The 12,947-nt window shown below is 41.1% G+C and overlaps 1 long non-coding RNA gene across 1 annotated transcript; it reads right to left on the minus strand.

The window, feature by feature from the left end:
* Positions 1-4,544: 4,544 nt before the first annotated feature.
* On the minus strand, positions 4,545-8,535 carry LOC145586953 (uncharacterized). Its single transcript, XR_014101047.1, has 5 exons — positions 8,364-8,535; positions 6,943-7,013; positions 6,777-6,839; positions 6,590-6,691; positions 4,545-4,725 (listed from the first exon to the last, which is right to left on the minus strand). It is a non-coding gene; the product is annotated as an uncharacterized LOC145586953 (long non-coding RNA).
* Between the last annotated feature and the right edge of the window lie 4,412 nt (positions 8,536-12,947).

A 12,947-nucleotide genomic window follows, 5' to 3' on the forward strand; every position in this document is an offset into this window, starting at 1 on the left:
GGTCGGCCAAGGATCAAGAGCCGAATCTTCCGGCTCTGACCAAGACAATTTTGCGGCTGACTATCAGCAGCCGCCCAAGGTCGCTGACAACCCCAACCCCAACCCCAAAAGGACCCGGATGCTGCCGGGTAACATCGCCCTCCTAAATAGCGGATTCAGGGCCTTCAAGGAAAAGCACCCCTTTGGAAGGGGTTGGGAGATTATTGTCCCTCCGGCTGACGCTGTAATGGCTTGGAGTGATGATATTGAGCACGCAGATGATTACTTCATCTACTACGAGGCGGTTATCGAAGCCGGCCTCCGGTTCCCCCTCCACCCCGGGATTAGGAAAATCCTTAAGGGGTACGATCTAGGGGTTTGGAAGCTCACCCCCAATTCGTGGGTGAATATCCTAAGTTACATCGCCGCCTGCGAGTTTCAATGCTTGAACCCCAACTTCTCCGCCTTCGCTCATATGCACTATTTGAGCAAGGCTCCAGGCGGCCATGGGGCATGGTATACTCTGACTACCTTGCCCCAATACTTGATGACTCTGGACAAAGTGTCCAAATGGTCCGGGTGGAAGGACAAGTTTTATTTGGTTTCCTCCCCCACCCTTAGACAAAACCGGACATTGCGCCGGTACAATACTGAGCCGGCTCTTCTTGGACGTAAATGCCCTCTCCCGGCACTATCTACTAAGGCCCGGGAGCAAATAATGGAGCCGGGATTCTTTGAAACAACAACTGATCCCATGGGGGATGGGACTCACATTATTGTACCCAAAAACTGGATTCCCCATCCGGACTTCTTCAAGGACGAGTGCTTCTTGTCCGCCTGCGGGCTAAGTACCATGTTTCCCAGGGGTAGAACACTTCTCATCCGGAATGATTGTTATTTTACTTTAGTTGCAAACTTGCCATAACTTCTTCTAACCATAAATTCTTGCTCTTACAGACGAAGCCTTAAGAATGGTAGACCAGGCAAAGACACCGGCTAAGTCCGCGGCGCTGCTGCGCAAAGAGGCGGCACTTGCCAAGAAGGCAGCCGTCGAGGCTAAAGATTCCAAGAAAGGCGGGGTAAGACCGCCTGACTTTATGTGTTTGCATTTTTTTTTTTTTACTTTACCAGTTGGGTGTACTTACCCTTTGTTTATTTCTCAGGAATCCGTCAAGAAGGTCCCACGATCTTTCTCCAAGCTGCTCAAAAGGCAAGGAGACGATATGGAGAAGACTCCGGCTGCTAAAGCCGCCAGGAAAGGCCCTCCTCCTCCCCAGAAACAATCATCTGCTTAATCCGGTCGTCCAACGACAAGGGGTAAATCACCTGCTGCAATGAAAATTCTGAGCGAAGGCTCGGAACGCTCGCAGCAGAAAGCGTCGGATGCCTCTACGACATCGAAGGATGGCGAGCCACCTAAGGTTGAAGGCGGTGCGGCAACCACTGGGGAGGAGCAGAAGCCGAGACCCGTCCGAAAGCCCAAGGTAAGGAACGAATTGAAATACCTTGGCCACTTGATTTTATGAGAGTCAAGACCAAGGTTGATCCTTCAAAAGGGTCGGTCAGCAGCCGGCAACGGATGAGTGCCGACTACGCTGCTTCTATCTCACAGAGTGCTACTTTTGATGTAGATCTGACTTCTGACGAGCCGGATCTTGCGAGCTTTGCAAAACGGATGGTGAGGACTCTTACCCGGTCTGAGAAGAACTTCATACCTGATCTGCAGGTCGTGGACTTCGACCGGATAATGGGTCCACTAGCTGAGGTAAAAAATCCCTCAACCTTGATATCTTTTATCTTTAATTTGGCTAAGTAACTCATAAACCGGCTGTTATTGTCTCAGGTGATGCTGAGAGTGGACAGTCTCCGGGGCCCCTTCAGGCGGAAGCAGGAAGAGGTAAATGACGCCAAACGGAGGGCCCTAGAAAACCTCAACTCTGCTGAATATTCTGATTATATGTGTAATTTAAAGATTAAAGCAGTAGAGTTGAAACAGAAGGAGCTGATCCGGAGTTTGACGGCTGCAAACGATGAAGCTAACAGCCGGGCTGATGACCTTGAAAAGCAACTGAAAGATTCCAAATCAGATCTCAAGGCATTAGAAGATGCTGACAAGGAGAACGCCCAGCTCCGAGCAGACGTTACCCGCCTGGGGATTGAATTTGTCAATCTGCGAAACAAGTAGTCGGACGAGCTTACCCAGGAGCAAAAACGGCCGACAGAGGAGAATGAGCGGGACAACTTGGCCCGGCTGAAGATCACATGGAGCCTTCTTTACCCAGAAATAGACTTGAGGTCTATAAGCTGAGGTATGATTACGCCACTGAGGTGTATGATGCCAAGCAAATGGGTGATGCTCCCCCGCCTCGCTTCAAGGATTGGGCTGCTGAGCAGGGATATGAAGTCTCTGATACTGAGGAGCCGGCGGATGAGCATAACAAGGGCCAGACCAGCCAAACTCAGCCGGAGCAGCCACCTCAGCCTTAGGCGGGCCTCCCCCCAAACTTCTGCGGCAGTATGCCATTTTGTTTCTTTACCGGCTTGTATGCCGTGTGTTGTTGTATCTTTACCAACTAAGGAGTTGGGTTAACATTTTATTTCTTTCCTTCTTCACCGGATGTGTCCGGTTAACACCTATTCTGGCCTTTGTGCCATTATTAATATTAATAAAGTATTCTGACTCAGTCGGTGTTTATATACGTTTGTGTTATGAGTTTTTTTCAATTTGAAATTTTTTGCGTATGCTTGCAATTCTCTAATTTTTTGCCTAACTTAAAAAAGCATGCGGCAATTTGCAATCCGGGTGCTCTTGCCCCTAGGCGACTGTGTGGTTGGTTTTATTTCACATTGATTGATTGGCTTGAAAACACTTGATACTGGAGAGGTATGGAATGTTTTTAGGTTAGTCAATCACAATGGTGATTGCCCCAAACCAAGTGCACAGCCGGCCATTGGAGCGGGTGCTTTGAGCTTCTTACCCAGGCAGTTTTATTCCGTCTGGGGTTAACATTTAGCCATTACACAAATCTTTTGCCCCAATAGGGAGTGAGTGCAACTTTGGAATAAATAACCTAAGTGAGAACTTCAGCCGATGACCGACTGATGCCTCATGGGATCCGGTACTCGGTAACTTAATCGTTCTTCATAGATTATTCTGGTCAGACGGCTATGAATTGACCAATTTGGTCGTTCAATTTTCGCCATCTGCATTTGTACATCGAACCGACGAATAGTCCGTTCTCTGCGACCATTGCACCCGGAGGGGTGTCGCCAGACGCCTTTGTCCATGTTGGGACAGGCGATTTTATAAAATAAGCAACCATCCGGCCATATTGGCCTTTGGTTTTGTTTGAGACCGGTTGTATAGCCACTAAGTGTTTTTGTGCTTAGTTTTTAATCGGACCATTGGACGAGCGTTATTACAACATTGAATTTACACTAAATATCGAACTTAGTTGTTTGAACGAATAGTCCGTCCGAGTATTACCCAGGCGAACAAGAAATTTATTAAATTACACTATCAAACGTAATTAATCAAACAAAGAGTCCGTCTGAGCTTTACCCAGGCGGACCAGCGATTATTAGATTACGCTAAGTATCAAACTTAGTTATTCAAACAAAGAGTCCTTCTGAGCTTTACTCAGGCGGACAAGCAGTTGTAATATTCAACCAAACTAAGTATCAAAATTAGTAAGTTAAACACAGGGTCCGTCTGGGTATTGCCCAGGCGGACGAACAATAAAGATGGAAAAATAAATCTGCAAACAAAGCCTGAATCACTAGTAGAAAAAGTGCTATTTGTAACTGGCGAAATTGACTTTTTGTAACTGGCATTGTTGGTTGCGAATGCCACCGTTACAACTAGTGAAAATTATTCGTAACCGGCTAATGTTAGTTACAAATAATGTATTATTCGTAACTGGCATAACCCAACGCCAGTTACAAAAAGTCTATTTTCCAAGTAAAAAATCTAACTATTTGTAACTGGCATTAAGTTACGTCAGTTACAATTAGGGTATTATTTGTAACTGGCATAACCCAACGCCAGTTACAAAAAGTCTATTTTCCTAGTAAGAAATCACACTATTTGTAACTGCATCAAGTTACGTCGGTTACAATAAGGGTATTATTAGTAACTGACAAATCATAACGCCGGTTACGAATATATTTTTTTTTTGAAAAAAAAAAATAATGCTATTAGTAACTAGCACTAGTTACGACAGTTACAAATAAATAATTTTATTTTAAAAAAATATTTGATTCAAATACAAAAATGGTAGTATATCCTACCAAACGACCCATCGTCAAATAGGCTATAACCTGTTACAATTCAACCAACAAAACACGTACTACGAATACTTCCATGTAACTTAAATTCACCCACGATATACAATACAAACACTCTAAATAGTTCCACACAACTCGAATTATTCATCTACAACCATACAATACAAAAAATTAATTATACTTTAATTTCCAAAAAACAATTAAAACTTGAATTAAAAAAGCATTGATTTATAATTTAGAAATGTAATAACAATAACCAATAGGCTAAATAAAATTAAAGTAGATATATAAAAATGTGTTAATTTTTTTATTAATTAAGCTAAATGTGATTAATCATAACATCGATTAATAAGATAACTAGTCTTTCAACAAAAAATTAAGCCTAAAAAACTTAGGTCATTGTTCTCGAATCTCATCCAATTCTACATCGTTGTAGACTGCAAGTCTTGCCAAATACTCCTGAAAAAAAAATTATACTTTATAAAAATAAAAATCAACCAAAACTCGTAATATATCTCAACACTAACCTCTTTCAAATTACCCTTGCAATCGCTATGGAAAGATAGTATCTCATACATATATCTCATCACATAATAAGCACATTCGGTACGGTACCACCACATTGTTGAGCACACTAATTCAAATTAAATGAACATATATAGTACAATTATTTAATATATTAAATAATAATTTCATTACTAATGGAACGAAAAAGCAAGAATTATACGCTTGCCTCCATTCTTATGTGTAGTAATTGTGGCTTACTCATTTTCAAAGCATTTCCTTTGAGGTGTGACCTATATACATTGTAAGGTCTAAAAAAAATCATAAAAAGCATTAGATTAGACGAATGAAAAATAACTTTTAATCACATGCATGAGTACGTAGTGCTAGGAATGAAAAATTCCAATAGCATCTTGTCAAGCATATATTTCTGGTATGAGCAATATGCCCTCTTAAAAATTCCCTGAAATCTCCAACCTTGGTCCCTCTCATTATGGTTTTAGACAGGAAGAGAAGACAATAATAAACACACACAAGTTAAGAGCATATATTTCTTCTCGGAATTATTATTAGACACTAAAGTGCAGGAGTACAACCATAAGGAGCTAACATCCGATACGACAAATAACATATTTCGATCTGAAACCTACATAAAATGCCAAATCCAAACCTATGGACGTTTAATTAAATTGAAGGACAAAGGACTCTAACAACTTAATTAACACATTTTCGGATTGAAAACAGATCCAAACCTATGACCTAATGATTGGCTACTGTTTAATGATGAAAAAAGATTACAAACCACAGAAATCAGATCAATAAGTTAAAGTAGAATCATTCAACAAAATACCTTTCATCTATAAAGAAAAATCAAACAGCTATTTTATTTTATATTAACTCACAAATAAAATATTTACATTCAAGTTGGAGATTCAACCACAATCTAAATTCCAAAAGATTAAGATCAATTCAATGCTTCAACTCTTATATTTCTGTAGAAATTTTCTCCTCGCTTTTCAATGTTACCACCCAAAAAAAAAAAAAAAGGTGAATGCAAACTCAAAGAATAATTTTGAATAGTCATTAGGTTCATATCTTAAAACCTCACTTTTACTAAATTTAGTCCTCCAAATTTTACATAATCACCTCAAACATTAAGAAGCACATATATCTCACACAAATAATCCCTCATTGAAGTGACAACAGAAACAAATGAGCTTGCACTCTCCAGTTGTCAGCAGTTTAACAATTAATCTTGCTATACATGAGGACTGACCAACAGTAAACATTAAAAGCATTGACTTCCTTTTTATTTTTAGATTTTCCCTTCTCATACTGTTTCCATGAAACAGCAAAAAATCTAGCAAGTAAATTAAAGTAAACTACTAAATAGTGCACATGCACTTAAGGCCGTGCACTTTGTCCACTGCACTTTGTGTAACTGCCTAAGACATTAGGAAACATATGCCTCTTCCATTCATTTTCAGTTCTGCATAATAACATATATTTATGGACAAACTTATGCATTGACACATAGGCCAGTCAAGTTTTCAAGATTGGAGAGATTACAATTTATTACAGATAATCATGGTAATTTAACTCAAGTCTCTAATCAATGTGGCTTTTTGTTTAGGGACGGAAGTAATTATGTGTTTGTTTCTTTCCAGATGATGAAAAAAGCAAAATTGAATAATTCAAGATCAGATTTTCTATTTGTGATACACTTCAAAACTTCATAAAGTAACTTTCTAGTGAATTCTCCCCATATCCACACCCCAGAAATAATCTCACAAGTCACAACAGTTATCAAGAAAACTACCTCACTTGCAGCAGCCTTGAAACAGACATATATAACAGATGCCTCTACGCCTTCAGAAAATGCTGGTTTACTACCACAAATATTTCGTATTGCTTCATGAACCTAATCAAGACAACTTAAAAATCACATAATTTTCTAACTTTAACAGTAATAGCAAACATAACAATAATATATTGCTGATAATCACCTGAGATGATGCATTTTTTAGGACTTACTGGACATGCGACCTTATTGCATTCAATGCTCGTGACTGTAATCAACATCAAAGAGAAGAAAATTTGAAACCTGAGCTTAATCTTGATAAAAGAATTGCATTCTTAGTATCGTACACAAAAAGTATGAGTCATTACTACCTGGCTGGAGCTGTCGGAATTTGACCAAGTACACACTAGACTCTGCATATTGGGGATTGCTCTCAACGTACCTAAAATTCAGAATTCAAGCATAAAAATTTGATAAACTACAACATCCAAAAAACAGCAGCAAAGACCAGTAAGAAAAATACAGCACTCTTAGAAGCATAGTTATGGGAGAGGCCTCTGTTTCAGCTCTGATTTCAGTTCTGATTTTCAGTTCTGAACTTCAGATCTGAAATTCAGCTCTGAAATCAGTTCTGAATTTCAGCTCTGAAATCAGTTCTGAATTTCAGCACTGAAATCAGTTCTGAATTTCAGCACTGAAATCAGTTCTGAATTTCAGCACTGAAATCAGTTCTGAATTTCACCTCTGAATTTTAGCTCTAAAATTAGTTCTGAATTTTAGCTCAGAAATCAGTTCTAAATTGCAGCTCTCATTTCCTTTCCCCTTTATTAACCTTTTTGGGCTTTACTTAATCAAATATTATGGTATTGATGTTAAAGTGTGATAGTCTAAAACAGTGGCGTCGAAAGCAATATTTCCTACTTTGTCGATAAATGTCAACATTTGTAGCTCTCAAAATCAGTTCTGATAAATGTCTGAGTTATGTCTCACTAAACTCTACCATATGCTCATTATCTTATTGGATATTTTATCTCACTATAATATACAAAGTAGTGTTTCAGACTTTGATTGCAGGCTTGGCCTTTATATTCTGTCAAGAACGAACAACAAAGCAAAAGGATGTAATTCAACCACTTAATACACAAATTAGCATGACTATTAGACCGAGATAAAGTAACAAGCAGCTACAATCACAACACAACAACAACATCAGCTTGATGTACTCGGCTAGTTCAACATTGAAGCAATAACAATAACAATAACTTGCTAATAATAGCGTTCAACACAACAACAACCACAACAGCGTTCAACATAGAAGCAATAACAACAACAAAAACAGCAGCATTCTCAATGTGACATTTATTTCAATTAACTTGCACACACAAATTTACACACACATCAAAGAGAAAAACAACAGCTTGACATACTCGGCCAGTGTATCCCCCAATTACAACCTTTATCTATTAAACCTCAATCAAAATAAAATCACACCAGAAGACATAAATCCTTCCTTGAAACTAATATCAAATCAAATAAAGCTTGGGAAAATTGGGATACAAAGCATGGATCAGAGAACACAGCAACATCGTACCAGCACCAAAAATTCACCAAAACCTAATTTTGATTATATTTGTTCGAAATTATTCATCAAAACCTAATTTTCTTGGTTTTTAATAATCCAACTTCATTAAAAATTAATCAAGTAATTGAAAACAACAACATTCAATTCGAATTTACATGTAAACCCACTAATTTGAAAGTACAAGAACCCTAATTCAAAAGGAACACATACCTCAAAACCTTGATAAAAATCCACTAAAGCTGATCCCAAATTCGAACAAACCAAAACAACAATGAATGGAGTGTGATGCAGCGAAGGAGAGGGAGGAGTGGTGAAGGAGAAAGTGGAGCAGTGAAGGAGGAGCAATTCGTTATTGGAGCGAAAGTATGAGTCGTTTTTTTGCTTTCTGCGAATTTAACATTCATTAGATTCTTAATTTTTTTTTTAAAACCTTTAATCAAAATTTTAATGAAAATTAAATAAAATAAAATTAATAGAAAGTAGAAAACTAGAAACTTAATATTTGTTGATAAAAAAAAAAAAAAACAAACAAAAATTATTGTTAGACTTATTATTTATAACCAGCGTTTGTAAGCTAGTTACAAACTTTTTGGTCAAATTTACGTTGACTTATTATTTGTAACTGGCGTTTGTAAGCTAGTTACAAGTGTTTTGGTCAAATTTACTTTAACTTAATATTTGTAGATGGCGTTTATAAGCTAGTTACAAATGCTTTGGTAAAATTTTCTTTGACTTAATATTCGTAACTGGCGTTTGTAAGCTAGTTACAAGCTTTTTAGTCAAAGTTTTTTTGACTTAATATTTGTAACTGACATTTATTTAGTCAGTTACTAATAAAACTTCAAATAATGATAAACCACATATTAGTAACTGACATTTACTACGTTGGTTACTAATGTCATGAAATTTGTAACTGGCATTATCTTAATCGGTTACTATTGATGCTTTCGTAACTAGCATAATATACGCCAGTTACTAATAGGACGTTACAAATAGCAATTTTTCTACTAGTGAATTTTCATTAATTGACTTACTGTTTACAAAAATTATACATTCTAAGAAGTAGTACTTTTTTAGATTGTCTACATTCCAAGTTCTAGGCAGGCGGCGACCGTCCAGGGTTTCCAGACGGTAGGTGCCGTTCCTGACTTCTTCATAAATCCGGTAGGGGCCTTCCCAATTAGGGGTTAGCTTCCCAGCCTCATTGGCCCTACCGGTTGCCTCCATTTTTCGTAACACAAAGTCATCCACTTTCAGAGGACGCTTGTGCACTTTTTTGTTATAAGCTCTGGTCATTCTCAAACGGTATATCTCATGGCGCAGGACAGCGTTGCCCCTGCGTTCCGGGAGGGAGTCCAATGCCAGCCGCATGGCCTCCCAATTTGCCTCTTCATCATAGAGCATAACTCTGAGAGTCGGCTCATAGTGCTCAATGGGCAAGACGGCTTCAGCACCGTATACCATAAGAAATGGGGTTTCTCCGGTTTCCCCTTTAGCAGTAGTCTGGATGGCCCACAGGACATGAATTAATTCTTCTGCCCATAAACCACCGGCTCTTTCAATTTTCTTTTTTATGCCGTCTGAGATGAGTTTGTTGAAGGCTTCAACTTGTCCGTTTGCTTGGGGTCGGCCGACTGATGCAAAACAATGTGAGATACCCTGATCTCCCAACCAAGTCTTGAGCTGGGGGTCTCAAACTGAGGTCCATTATCAAACACCATAGACATAGGTACCCCAAACCAGGTGATGATGTTCTTCTAGATGAAAGAGATGACATCCTTTGTCTTAATGTTCTTAACTGACTCAGCTTCTACCCATTTGGTGAAATAATCTACAGCCACCAAAATGTAGCGTATTCCGCCTGGAGCAGGCGTATAAGGACCCAAGATATCCATGCCCCATTTGGCGAATGGGACTGGGCTGTGGATTGCCGTCAGATCAGTAGCCGGGCGGCGAATCAGTGGGCCAAAACTTTGGCACTTGTCGCATCTTTTGACTAACTCTTTGGCATCTGCTTCAAGAGTAGGCCAGAAGTAATGCCGCCTGGCTCTGACGGCTAGGGACCTGCCGCCTATATGAGAGGCGCAGTACCCAGCATGCAATTCTTCGAGAATTTCTTTCCCCTTCTCTGGGGTAACACACTTCAATAAAGGTTTGAGGAAACCCGCCTTGAAGAGTTCTCCATTTCTCTACTCGAAGTTTGCTGCTCGCCTTTTCATGACGGCTGCCTCCTGTGATGAATCAGGAAGCTTGCCGTCTGCTAAATATGCCCGGATGCCATCCATCCAGGTATTACTCCGGTCTAAGATTCCAATGGGCTCTTCATGTATGCTTCTCTTTTCAAGAACTTCCCAAAAGACCGACCGAGGAGTATCACAGCAGGCGGAAGAAGCCAATTTAGACAACGCATCCGCCTGGTTGTTATCTGACCTAGGCACTTGATTCAGACGGAATTCCTCAAGTGCCCCAGTCTCTTCTTTGACTGCCTGAAGATATTTGATCATAGCCGGATGAGTTGCCTCATATGTTCCCTCATACTGGCTGACGACCAACTGTGAATCAGAATAGGCGTCAATTTTAGTTGCCCCTGCTGCCTTACACATGCGGATTGCGGCTAGCAGGGCTTCATATTCCGCCTCGTTATTTGAGGCATGAAACTTAAACCGCAGTGCATATTCAAATTTGTCCCCCTCAGGGGACTCATATATAATTCCTACACCACAGCCGTTCTTCGTTGAGCTTCTGTCTACATACACTTTCCAAACCTGGTCAATATTATCCGGTTGCACCGGTCGTGTCATTTCAACAATGAAGTCGGCAAACGCCTGACCTTTCACTGCCTTTCTAGGTTCAAAAGTGATTTCAAGACTTTGCATTTCAATAGCCCATTTCAACATTCTGCCAGATGACTCCAAAGTAGACATTGGCCGCTTGAGTGGCTGGTCGGTGTAGATTACCACCGGATGAGCCAGAAAATAAGGTTTCAATTTCTTAAAAGCCATATACAGGGCAAGGCCAAATTTTTCTACCATGGGGTACCGGAGCTCAGCATTTTTTAGAACATGGCTAGCTAATGAAATAGACCGGAAGCTGAACACCATCTCTCTCAGCAAGGAGAACGACACCGAGGGCATGATCTGAGACGGCTAGGTACATGTATAACACCTCTCTAGGAAGTGGACTAACAAGCCTTGGCAAAGAGTGGAGGTGTTCTTTCAGCCGTTGAAAAGCCGCCTCAGCATCATCCCCCCACTAAAATCTGGTCTTCTTCCTGATTGCTTGGAAGAAGTAAAGGCATTTGTCACCTGACTGGCTGAGGAATCTCCCCAAGGCGGCCAGGCAACCGGTTAGTCTCTGTGCTTCCTTGACAGTGCGGGGTGACTTCATGTCAATCATCGCCTGTATCTTCTCAGGGTTAGCCTCTATCCCCCTTTGATCAATAAGGAATCCAAGAAACTTCCCAGACTCAACACCAAAGACGCATTTCTTAGGATTTAACATAACCTTATGCCGCCTGAGTGTGGTGAAGGTTTCTCGGAGATCAGCAAGGTGATCCGCTTGTAGCTTGGATTTGACTATCATGTCATCAATGTACGCCTCCACATTTCTCCCAATTTGATTAATGAAGACCGTATTAATCATCCGTTGGAAAGTGGCAGGCGCATTTTTCAAGCCAAACGACATCACAGTATAACAGAATAACCCCTGATCAGTGACGAAGGCCGTCTTCTCTTGATCCTTTTTCCACAGGGGTATCTGATGGAAGCCGGAGTAGGCATCCATAAAGCTCATCAAGGCGTGACCGGCTGTAGAATCGACCAGATTGTCGATCTTTGGAAGCAGGTAACTGTCCTTTGGACACGCCTTGTTGAGGTCTGTGTAATCAACACACATGCGCCAGGTCCTATTCGGTTTCTTAACAAGAACCACTTTGGCCACCCAGTCGGGGAAGTTACAAGGCCGAATGAACCTGGCGTCTAGCAGCTTTTTGACTTCGGCAGATGCCGCCTGACTTCTTTCCTCACCGTGGTTTCTTTTCTTTGGCCGGATGGGCTTCTTTTTGGGGTCCACGGCGAGTTTGTGGACACCAAGATCCGGGCTAACGCCTGGCATCTCTTCCACTTCAAAGGCAAAAATGTCTTTGAATTCCTTCAGCAGAAGGTGCAAGCTTGCACCCAAGGTAGCATGAGCAACCGTCCCTACCTTTACAGTACGTTCTGGACGGCTGTCATCCAGAACGAGATCAATGTTTTCACCAGCCAGTTGGGGACGGAGCTCATCTGACCGTTCACCGGTCAGTGATTGCTATTTTTTCTCTTTCTTCACCTCCACCAGTAGAGGTGCCTTTCTTTTCTTCCCGGCTGCTGGTGGGGCAGGCGCTGGTTCGACATCCTTGACATTGTCAAGGTGTATTGGTTCCAGGCCGCCTGGGGCCACAGTTTCTCTAACGGCTGAGAGATAACACTCTCGGGCCGTCTTTTGATCCCCATTCAGGGAACCAACAGTGCCGTCATCCCTCTCATACTTGATGAGCATGAGAGACGGGATGATTACTGCCTTGGCTACGTTGAGGGTTGGCCGACCAAGGATAATGTTGTAGGCGGTCAACTCCTCAACGACCAAGAATCTGACGACAATATGTCTTCCTTGGCCCTTCTCTCCCAGCCGGATGGGTAAGTCAATTCTTCCGGCTGGGTAGACCATCCCACCCCCAAAACCAACCAAGGGGTGGGTGACCGGATGCATGCTGCTGACGTTGTATTTCAGCTTTTGCAAGCACCGGAGGCTGATGAT

This window comes from Chenopodium album, chromosome 2 (assembly GCF_948465745.1).
Source record: "Chenopodium album chromosome 2, dcCheAlbu1.1, whole genome shotgun sequence".
NCBI lineage: Eukaryota > Viridiplantae > Streptophyta > Magnoliopsida > Caryophyllales > Amaranthaceae > Chenopodium > Chenopodium album.